A 10,974-nucleotide genomic window follows, 5' to 3' on the forward strand; every position below is an offset into this window, starting at 1 on the left:
GGCCCCAAGAGAGCTGGAAGAGGGACATTTTACAGTTGGATCTTTGAGGTCTTTGCTTCATTTTGTTTGCTTTTGTTTGTAGAGATGGGGGTTGAACCCAGGACCTTATGTATGCTAGTCAAGCTTGCTACCACCAAACCCTAAAATCTAGGGGTTATCCTCAGCTTCTAGATCTGTTTTAGGTTAAGAGACAGGGACAAACTGGGGGCTGGGGGCTCATGCCAGCAATCCTAACTACTCAGGAGTCTGAAACCTGAAGATCATGGTTCAAAGTCAGCCAGGGCAGAAAAGTTCCCATGAGACTCTTAGCTCCAAGAACTCCTATCACTCAAAAACTGGAAGTGGCACTGTGGCTAGAAGTGGTAGAGTGCTAGCCTTGAGCAAGAGAGCTCAGGGACAGTGCCAGGCCCTGAGTTCAAGCCCCACAATGGACCAAGAGAGACAGAGAGAGAGAGAGAAGGGAGGGAGGGAGAGAAGGAGGGAGGGAAGGAGGAAGGAAGGAAGGAAGGAAGGAAGGAAGGAAGGGGTGCTGGTGGCACATGCCTGTAATCCTAGCTTCTTAGGAAGCTGAGATCTGAGAATCACAGTTCAAAAGCAGCCTGAGCATGAAAGTCTGTAGGACTCATTAGCCTAGAAGTGGAGCTGTGGCTCAAGTGGTAGAGCATTAGCCTTGAGAAGAAAAAAAAAATGCACAGGGACAGAGCCCAAGCCCTGTGCACCTGCACACCCCCACTCCCAAACACACATAAAAGAAGCAAGTATAAAGATGAAAGTGCCTGGTGCGAATTCACAGTGACACAGGAGCAACAGGACAGCTCTCTTCAATGCCCACCCTAGGAGTCCTTCCCTGCTCCCTTCCCAAGTTTCTCCCTGGTCCCCTTGGAAAGGGTGAGGTAGAAGGGGGCTCCAGGAAGGGGCTTGTCCTTAAGCTACAGAAACTTACCACCCTGCCCCCTGTACCATCAGACCTAACTTTCCAGCTCCATGTGTTTCCTCATTTATATACCTACCTTGTCCTAGGGTGAGCCTCAGCTGGGACCTTGGCCTGGGATAGGAATCGGCAGCCAAAGCACCTTCCCTCTCCTTTTTCTTTCTCTTTCTCTCTTGGCAGCTGGTGCTGCCCTGCCTCCTCCCCCCCCCCCCCCTTTGCCTAGCTGCCTGCCCCGCCCCGCCAGCTGCAGCTAGGCCCCTAGGGACCCCCTGCCCCTCCCTCCACCAGGGGCCTGCAGGACCAACTGGAGTCTCCTCAGATCTCCATCACTGGAGCAGCAGGAAGGAGAGAGTTCAGCTAGAGGTTACAGATCCACTTTTGTAGCTGCTGAGGAGAAAAGGGAAGAAGAGAGGGTCTTAATGGGGGTCAGGCCTCTAGTCCAGTCCTGGGAAAAGGGAAGCCTTAGCGCCACCTGCTGGCCATCTTGGGAAAATACCCTAGGCAGATGTAGGGCATTGGGAGGGGGAGATGGCAGCTCTGAGATTGGAGGAAGAGAGGAAAGGGGACCTGGAGGAAGGGTTGTGGAGGACATGGGGTGGGGGTGTTGGGGGCACTGTAGCTGCAAGGTGCATCCTTCCAAGGCCTCCTGCGGAGCTTAGGCACTACCTCAATCCTGGGAGAAATCCTGGTAGCTGGAACCTGACAGTCAGTGGGAGCTGGTTTGGGAACAGGAAGAGCTAAGAGGACCCAGAGGCACTCTAGGAGAGCCTGAGCGGGTGGTGGGGTGGCAGGGCTGGCTGTCAGTACCAGTTACTTTATCCATCCATCTCTACTCCATCCCTTTGCCAAGACCAAACATACAGTAGGTTAAGTGCCACCTGTGTGGAATAAATTATTCTTCCTACATGTAGCTATTGAGAACCTACTTGGTAACAGAATCTGGGCAATATTGTAGGAAAATAAGGAACACAAGAGCAGGGCTCTGGATGGAGCCAAAGGGTGGGTCTCTGTGCTCCCAAGCTCCACTGGCTAGTCACCTTTGGAGGTCACCACAGACAATCTCCCGAGGGGCTGGGTGGTCACTTACACTGGCACCTGGGAGCATTTGGATTCTTTTAGGTGTCAGTAGCTGTGCAGAGTCTCAGTACCTAGCTCAGACTGCAGGTGCTCAAGTCAGATTCCAAGTAACCATGACAACAGGAAGGTTCCTCCTCCTCGAGCCTGGAATGGCCATCATATCTAGGGTGCCTCTTAGATACCCCTCAAAATCACAGGAAGAATCAAGATGTGAGGAGATTGCTTTGCCTCTTTACTCATGCTACTTGGAATCTGAGGTGGGAATTTGCAGTTAGCCTCCAGTTTGTCCAGAAACAGAGAGGTGAGGGCACCTGCTCTGGGTCACAGAGACAGTGGGTTATGAACGTCTCCAATCCATTTATGCAGTTCCAAAGTTCAGGACTTGATCCGGCATGCCAGTCAGCTCTTTTCACCTCTCAAAAACCTCTCAAGACAGGGGTCAAAGGCCAAGGGCTCACTAGAGGACATCTGTCTCGTCTCTGGAGGGCTTGAGTTTGATTACTGGTTTCTAAACCCAGAACTGAGACCATACCGGGTAAGAGACCCATCGCTCAGCTAACATTTTCCATATGCTGGCACATTCCTTACATAACAAAAGACTAGAGATTCTTACAACCCTGAGAATGTGGGATTGTTGTACCCATTTATGGATAAGGAGACTGAGACCCAAAGAAAGGAACTGGCTTGCCATGGACCATATAGCTGGGACACACTGGTCTGGCCTAATCTAAGAAAATCCCCATCATGATAATGAGGAGGCCTCCCTAGTCCCCCAGGGCCTGAGCCAGGCTGGCTGGGATTCAGTGAAGAACTAACCTAGTGCCTAGCTCTTAAGAAGCTCCCCTAGTGGGATGTTTCTAGAACACAGAGCTGGGACTACATTCTAGAACAGGGGGCAGGGAGGGTGGGTGGGGAGGTGCTGAGAAGATTGACGAGAGGATACAAGGAGGGATTCTTGAAGGAGGCAATGCTTGTACTTCATAAATACCACAGTCAGATGTGAACTGGCCAAAGGAGAGAGAAGAAGAAAAAACAAAACAAGGGAAAGAAGCCATTGGCCCTGTGCCTGGGAGTGCCGGGTTAATGTGGAGGGAGGCAGGGGAGACAGTGTATAAACTGGGTGATAGCAAGGTGTTAGGCTCTGGACTGGAACACTGGGAAACGAAGACTAGATTTAAGAGTCTGTTCCGAATTTGCCGGAGACAATGAGGCTAGTATTACTGGAAAGGCATGCAGCTGAACCTTATAATATGTTATCAAAAATTTATGCTGCTTAGCCTTGATTCTTTTTCTTTGCTAGAGAAGAATTCAAGCAAGCTGGGAAACATAATGGAAATGACAAAGAAGTTTATTAAAGAGAAAGAGAGATTAAAGTTTATTAAAAAGCAGCGGACTCCAGCTAGGCTCCAGAGCCCCCAGCTTTGTTAGCTGGTTGTGTGTGTGTGTGTGTGTGTGTGTGTGTGTGTGTGTGTGTGTGTGTGTTTAAATAATTCCAGGTTAAGTGTAGGCTGTCCTTCATTTGGCGGGAACTGTAACAGACAGGTTGATTGACAGGTGTAGCTTATGTAACCACTGTGCGTCTGCGCATGCCCAGATTTGTTGGGACTCAGTGTGCAGACTCCCCATAGGGATGAAATAGTCATGAACCAAGATCTCAGGCACCCTAGGGCCAAGTGGCCCTTGGAGGACCATGGTTCCTGCTTTCCATACATGGGAGGCTGAGGGGCTCTGCCTGCCTGATGAAGCTCCTTGTTATCAGGACTTAGCACTGGCTGTTGTAGCCCAAGGAACTTGGTCAGCACATGTTCTGGCACCCTAGGAGAGATCATTTTGGGGTGTTAGGGTTTCTTACATGAGGGTGGGTCTTGTTGCCCTGGCAATCAAGGATGCTAAGCAGTCTGCTTGTCTCACTAGGAAAGGCTTTCTTCATTCAACAAACCCTGGAAGCAGACTAAGTGCAGGCACTGTGTTTGTCCTGGGGTCATGGAAGAGAACAAGAGGAGGGTCTAGGTCTCATATTCCAGTGAAGAGACGGGCCATAAACGTGATAAAATAGTCTGAGGTTGTCAAGGGCTATGAAAAAAGTAGAGTAGTGTGGTGGAGATGGCTGGGTGGGGTCCTGGTGTGGGTTGAGGGGCTGAAGGTGAAGAAGGCAGGTGTAACACAGCCCAGGAGGGGTGCTCCAGCCACAGGAGCCATAAAGGCAATGGCCTTGAGATAAGAGTAAGCTTTGTTCTGGAAACTGAAAGAAGCCAAAGAGATTGGAGCTTAATGAACAAGATAGAGGAAATGAGGGCAGCTAGGGTTGGATAGCACTGTGCGTCAGGTGTGGGAGACAGTATAGATTAATCTAGCAGCAATGGGGAGCTCCAAGAACATAGAGCTGTGATATGATGGATTTCCATTTAAAAAGGCTCTCTTTGCCTGCAAGACCAGAAATGAAGGTCTTGACCTCAGAGGTGGCAGAGGACAGGGAGAGAAGATGATGGCGGATCTGGGACACCTTATTGTAGGAGGAGCCAATAGATGAGATCCAGAGAAAGAGAGAGGAGCAGAAGAGAAAGCAGGGCAGGGATCTATGCTTCCAAGACCAGATTCTGAAGTCTGAAACCTGCTGGTTGATGCTGGGCCAGTAATCCACTCTCCGAGCCGCAAGTATTGTCTCTTGAAAAGGAAGATGATAATTGACATCACTGGGTGGGAGGTTGTGGATGGAAGTCAAAGGAGTGAAGGGGAGAAAGAAAGGAAGGAGGAGAAGTGAGGAAAGACCTTCCATTTGAGTAAAGGAGATTCAGATCTCTTCTGATCCTTGAGGCTCCACCTCAAGGAAATCAGGGAGGCTGAGGATTTTGCCCATGGTCCCAAATGCCAGCCACGGCAGCTCCCTGCCTGCAACTCCAGACCCTAGCGTTGTTTTCAGAGACAGATTCTCAGATGTATACCACAGTTACCAAGGTGTCTCCAGAGCAATGGGGCCAGAAGCTTTATTGAGGGGCAGGACCCTAAGTGGTGTGGTTGCAGGAAGTAGAGCCCCAAGGCTAAGACCTCTTCCTTAAGGGGGAAAGAGGACAAAAGCCTCAGTCTCATTCCTGGGCTCTGCCCCTGCCCTGTTTTCACTGCCAAAAGGAGGCAATGCCCCATCCAGGTCTCCACCGCCATCCCATCTCCTACAGTTCTTGCAGGGCTCTGCAGAGCCAGGACGCCGCCTGCAAAGAGCACTGTCCTGGATCATAGTAAAGCTCAGGTTGCTCAGTGAGAAGACCCTAGGAAGGAAGAAGGAAATCCAGCCTGCTCTGTTCTCCTGGATCAGCACCTTAAGGGGCAAACCACAGCTTTGGGAGAGCCAGGCTCTGGAGCTTGCTACTTGGGCACTGGGCATGGGTCACGAAGCCTCAGTTTCTTTAGTTGTAAGTGGGCCTACCTCACTGAGTTCGGTGGTCCAATGAAGATTCACCACACAAGTACAGAACACACCAGTGCTGTCACGGGACTGGGAAGTAGCAGCAGGTGTATGTATCCTGTTATTACTTTTTGCAGGGGAGGGGTGGGGTGAGATGGAACTCAGGCTCTTGTGCATGCTAGGCAGGTGCTCGGCCCCTGAGCTACATCCCTAGTCCTAGACACAGTCAGCATCCAATCCACAGCAGCAGTTCTCAAGCTGATACCAGGGATGCCAATGACTAATGATGATGCTGGGACTCAGTCATTGTCTTGAATTTCCTCACCAGGGAGCACCCAGCATCTGTCACCCTGGGATGGCTCCAATGACAGGGTTCTTCCTCCTCAGCAGCCTGTCTGTTCTTCAGACCATGCTTTGCTGGAAGCTGCCCCCAAGATCCCCCCAACTTCCTGCTCAAGTGACCTTTGGCCCTGGGCTCCATTGTTTTCCAGAAATCTGTGGGAGAGACCTAGGGGTTTCAGGAGCCAGACAGTTTACCCTGCTTTGGCTTGGAGGCACTGAGCTGATGAGTGACCCAGGCAGGAGATTTCCCAGGAGATTGCTGTGGCTGTTCAAGGAAGAAACTCATGGAAGCAAAGTCTCCGAAATCCTCTGGCCCTCCCTCGCTCCTCCATCCTGACAATGGCCTGAGGTTGGACTCTTTTGGTCTGGAGTGAGAAGCCCAGGATAGCTAGGGTTGAGATTAGAAGGCCTCATTTCTGGTCTGGCCTTAGGACAGATGTGCCCCTCTGTGAGTTCAGGTCCCAAGGTGAGTGCTCATGGAATTGGCACCTGAGAGCTGGTGATGACAGCAAGAGCCCAAAGCTTGGAGTCCAGCAGCCCTGGGCTCCAATACCCCTACTGTGGGCCTGTTTCCTCCTAGGGTGCCGACTCCAGAGTCCCATTGTGAAGCCTCAGCTGTCACTTGGGAAGAGAGGACACAGTAAGGGTCAGACTGCTGCAGGAGGTATCACAAAGTGGAAGGCCTCTCTGCAGCTGGGTGGGCCAAGGTGGCTGTGGGAGTGTGCATGTGTGTGCAAGGATGAGCCTGCATGTGTGTACATGCAGAGGCTGCCGCCCCCTCCCAAGAATTCCCATGGCACGTGCGGACCTGCAGGTACAGATGCACTTCATTATCCTCATGCTGATTCGGAGGCCCCTCTGTTCACCGTTGCTATGGAAACAAGGAGGCATTCCCCAGCCTCCAGAAAACCTAAGGTGCTGGGATGGAGAACTGGCAGGTTCTTCCCAAGAAGAGAGACAGCTGGTCCAGAAGGCCCTGGAGGTGGGATTCTGGGGCTCAGGGAGTCCCCGCGCTCTTCTGGGAAGCCCTCACGTCTCCGTGGCAGCCTGGGTCTCATTGGCTGCTAGAGCTGGGTCCCCTCTGGCTCCCTGCAGTCTCAGGTAGGGAACTCGATCTCTTTGTGCCTCAGTCTCCTTTTCTCTAAGATGGCAGAAAATAGCAGGTGGCCACAGAAACATAGAACTGGAGTATGACCTTTTCCTCTGTGAGCCAGGAGCCTCCTGCAGATGCACCCTCTCTGCAGTGCCTTGTGGGTATCTCGCAATGCCTTTGGGAGGCATTTCACAGATAATGGAGGTTCTGGGCAGCACAGCTGGCCAGCAGTGAGGCCACGGCCTGGGCCTGCCCTGTGCCACATGTGCAGCCCCTCCGCCATGGAGCCACTCCACAGAGGGGACGGGGGATTCCAATCACATTTTCAGGGTTCTGAGGAAGAGTCCAGAAGGCCAGTTAATCTGCACCACCGGCCCTGGACACAGCAGTCTGTCCTGCCAGCCCCCAGGGCTGTTGAAACAGGCTCGGCGAGAGGCAGACTCCAATTTAGGAGGAACATTCGCTTCACAATCTTGACTCTTGGGTTTCATTCAAACCTCAGGTGTCCTGCATGCAGGCTGTAATGCATTTATGCAAAGCTGTGTCATCAAATTACAGTTGACACAGCCTCCTGCCCCATGCTGCTCAGCGCTGACCATGGCCCTTGCTGTACCCCAGGAACAATTTCCAAATAGTTCAAGATAGACCAGATAGACCAAGAGGAGGGACGAGATGGAGCTTGCAGCCAGGGAATTGAGAAAGAGCCACCCGAAGGTTTATCTATGAGAGGCTAGGATTGGTATGTGGGGTGGGGGATGGGTAGGCCTGGCTGGGGTGACTCCAGGTGAGTGATTATCTTTCTTTGGCTGAGCCCTGAGGTGCATTCAGCTAAGAAGAGTAGCTTCCCCCAGTAGAAGGAAGAACAATTATTGCACAAGACCAGGCTTGGCTGGGCAGTGTCCCCAGCTGCCAGAAAGGCTTCCTTCATTCACCCCTGCAGAGAGGTTAGCATTGTGAGAGGGGAAAGGGAGCCTCCTTGTTCCATGTCGGGGGAGAGACTCTGGTCCTCAGAGCAGGGGTGCTGGATTGCTGGGGAGTGGTAGGTAGCAGGAAGTAGAAGGGTTGGGGCCAAAGCTATGGACAGCCTTAGCTGTCTATCTCTATAGGCAGAGGGAAAACAAGTGGATTTGGAGAAACTAGCTACAGCAGTGGTTGCTGTAAGAAAAGCAGAGCCAATCAGCAAGGGCCCTCTGTCCCAGAGTGAGGTCCTGAGGAGGAGAGGTGGGCAGCGAGCGTGTCTGGTGGGATGGGAGGGCCTTGGGAAGTAGGAGGGTGGGTCCTGGATGTCCTGGCTGGAGGTGGCTGCAGGAGGACCTGGGGGTTTGGCAGGCTGCACATGGGAGGCAGTGCTCTGCTATTGGCTGGCTTGAGTCAGGGGTGTCTGTGGGCTTCTGGGAGCCAGTCCAGGAAGCAGCTGGAAAGGCGGGTTTTACAGAGAAGGAACCAGAAGGTCAGAGGGTTGTTTTTTTTCCAGTCTTCCCAGAGCTGGAAAAAGCCCATTTTAGGATCTGAACCTAGGTCTGAGGAGTTTGCTGAGGTTAGCACTTTGCCTATTCTTTGATTCTGAGTTTGACCCAGGAGTCAGGTTCTTCTGGAGGGGACATTGCAGATAACCCCTTGTGGCCAGGCAAGTAGGCCTAGGACACTGGAGCAAGATCTTCAGGCCCAGACTTTTACTCTGTAGAGGGTTACTCCCACCCTCCCCAGCCTCCTAGTCCAGCATACCGGGGCTTCCCCGCCAGCTTCCGGGAGCTGCCAGAGTCCTTAGAGGACTCAGCTCTGCCTTCCCTCAGCACTCAGCGACTCTTCCAAGGGATTGCGATTACCTCTGCTTCCATTTACAGATGAAAAGACCAATAGAGGCCATTAGATAGACCTGCAGGGCCTGACCCCTTCAGTGCAGGTTGGGGGTGAAGTCAGGACCCAGCCCCTCAGTGGGGCAGTTGTGTGCCGTGGACTGGCCCGGTGGTTCTCTGAGCTCCCATGGCCACTCTTACAGGACCTGGCTTCAGGCCTGCAGCTCCAGCTCCCAGGCCTTCCTGCCTCTGCCCAGCACCCTGGGGAACAGCCAGGACTGCCCCACCCCCTCCCGGGCTGTGCTCCTGGCAGCTCTGCCACCCTGGGCTCTGGTCCGGGGGTGGTCCCTGGCAGACAGGGAGGCAAGCAGAAGTGGGGAATTGGTGAGGCTGAGATTCAGGGCATCCGGAGACCCCCTAAGCCCCCACCTCCTGGCTCCTTGTGCTCCAAGCTGGGTGGGCAGAGCTTTTTTGGAAAGGGGTAGCTTGAGGTTTTAATCACTTTATCAATGTTTGTTTGTGTAATTCAACCCCGAGATGCTTTTCCCTCCATCTGTCCCCACCATCTGCTCCCATCAGGATTTTCCAAACCATTTGGGACCCAAGAGGCATAGGGGGGTGGGGTGAGGGAGGGCCTGGGCCTCTGAAGGTGCTAAGGAGGTACCACCTCTGCCCACCTCACTGGGGCGACAGAGAGGGGCTCCAGCTCTTCTTGATTCACACAGAGCTGGGTGCAAGCTCACTTTAGTGCTGTACACCTCTGGAAGGGGACTTCAATACCCTGTGCCGCGCAGTCTCTGCACCTGCAACATGGCAGCCACATCAGCGCTTACTCGGGATCATTGAGCATCACACAGGTGACCCCTATAGAGTGCTCTGAACATTGTAGATGCTCAAGACGTGGGGTTCCTCTTTCTTTGACTCCTACATCCCAGGAACTGGCCCTGGTCTCTGGCGGTGGAGCTCCCTCACCAACTCTGAGCCCGTCACCTCCCCTTTCCAAACCCGGGACCTGCTCCCTCTCCCATGGAACCTACTTGACGCTCTCTTCTACCAGTTTCCTGCCTCTCCCTCTACTCCAAGCGGTGCCTCTGCCTCCCTCCTGGATGCTTTAGGAGGAGGTGGGAGGCGGCCGAGCATTGGCAGCAAGGGTATTACGGCCCCACCACACACACACACACACACACACACACACACACACACACACACACACACGGTCTTCAACAGAGGCAAACCTGTGGGCTCTGCTCTCCAGCTGAGCTCACTTTGCTTCAGATCAAGGAGTGAGGGATCTAGGCCTTCTGACCTGTTCCCTTTATGAGCTATACAAAGAAGGAAGACTTAGAACCCTAGCCCCCTCTTTTGGCTCAGGGGGCTTCCTAGTGCTTCCAGGGTCCCTGGATGGGTAGAGGTGATTGGCAGCCGCAGGGCTGAGCTCTGCCTCTGGGCACCCTCCATTCGCTGTAAATGCAGGGATAAGGCACCAGGATGAGGAGAGACCTGTTCCAGCCTTCGGAACCCCCTGTCTACTGTGGAGGAGGATGCAGACCGTGGGTCCTGAGGGTTGGGCCCAGCATCACCCTAGCAATGGAGGCAACTGAGTCAAGGAGCCAAGCTGGAGGCAGCAGGAGGACTGCCCTTCCTTCCCACCCAGGATGGAAAGAAGGATCCACACCAGGCTGGGAAGGTTCCAGCTTCAGGCAGGAGAGAAGAGAGAAAGTCACTGGAGCAGGAGAGGCAGAGGGAGGGACTGCAGGCTCTTCTCCCCATTCCCTCGAGGCCAACCAGGAGGAGGTTGTCACTGGAGGGGCCTGGGGTGGGGGCTGAGGAAGCTCTCTGCTTCCCCCTCCTGGGTCTTTCGGCAGGAGGCAGCTGGGAACCACCCACATGCGTCTGGTGTCTTTCACGCCTCCACTGGGGGTCCCAACACCAGCGCCAAGGCACACAGTGGAGTTCGTGTTCCGGAGGGCCCAGCTGTCCCAACCCCACCCGTCTGGCTCCCCAGCTCCGTTAATGGAGACCTCCCCCTTTCTCCCAGCAGGAAGGACTAGGACGAGACTGATGGATGGCTCAGGAGGCTTGGTGTGGGGGACCTCAAAGGGGAACTTTAGTCAAAGTCCCGGGAAGCCAGGAGGACCTGCGCTCCAGGCACTGAGCACGGGATAGGGAAGGGCTGTCCAGAAGGTAGCACAGGGTCTCAGCTCCATCTTTCTAAGGAGGTTGGGAACGCAGACCCATCCTACCACCCAAGATCCTTCCACCCGTGTGATCCCCACTCCCCCACTCGCCTCCCACTACCCAGTCTTCATATCATGGCGGCAGGAGCTGTTGCTCA

Source organism: Perognathus longimembris, chromosome 7, assembly GCF_023159225.1.
Source record: "Perognathus longimembris pacificus isolate PPM17 chromosome 7, ASM2315922v1, whole genome shotgun sequence".
In the NCBI taxonomy this organism is placed as follows: Eukaryota; Metazoa; Chordata; class Mammalia; order Rodentia; family Heteromyidae; genus Perognathus; species Perognathus longimembris.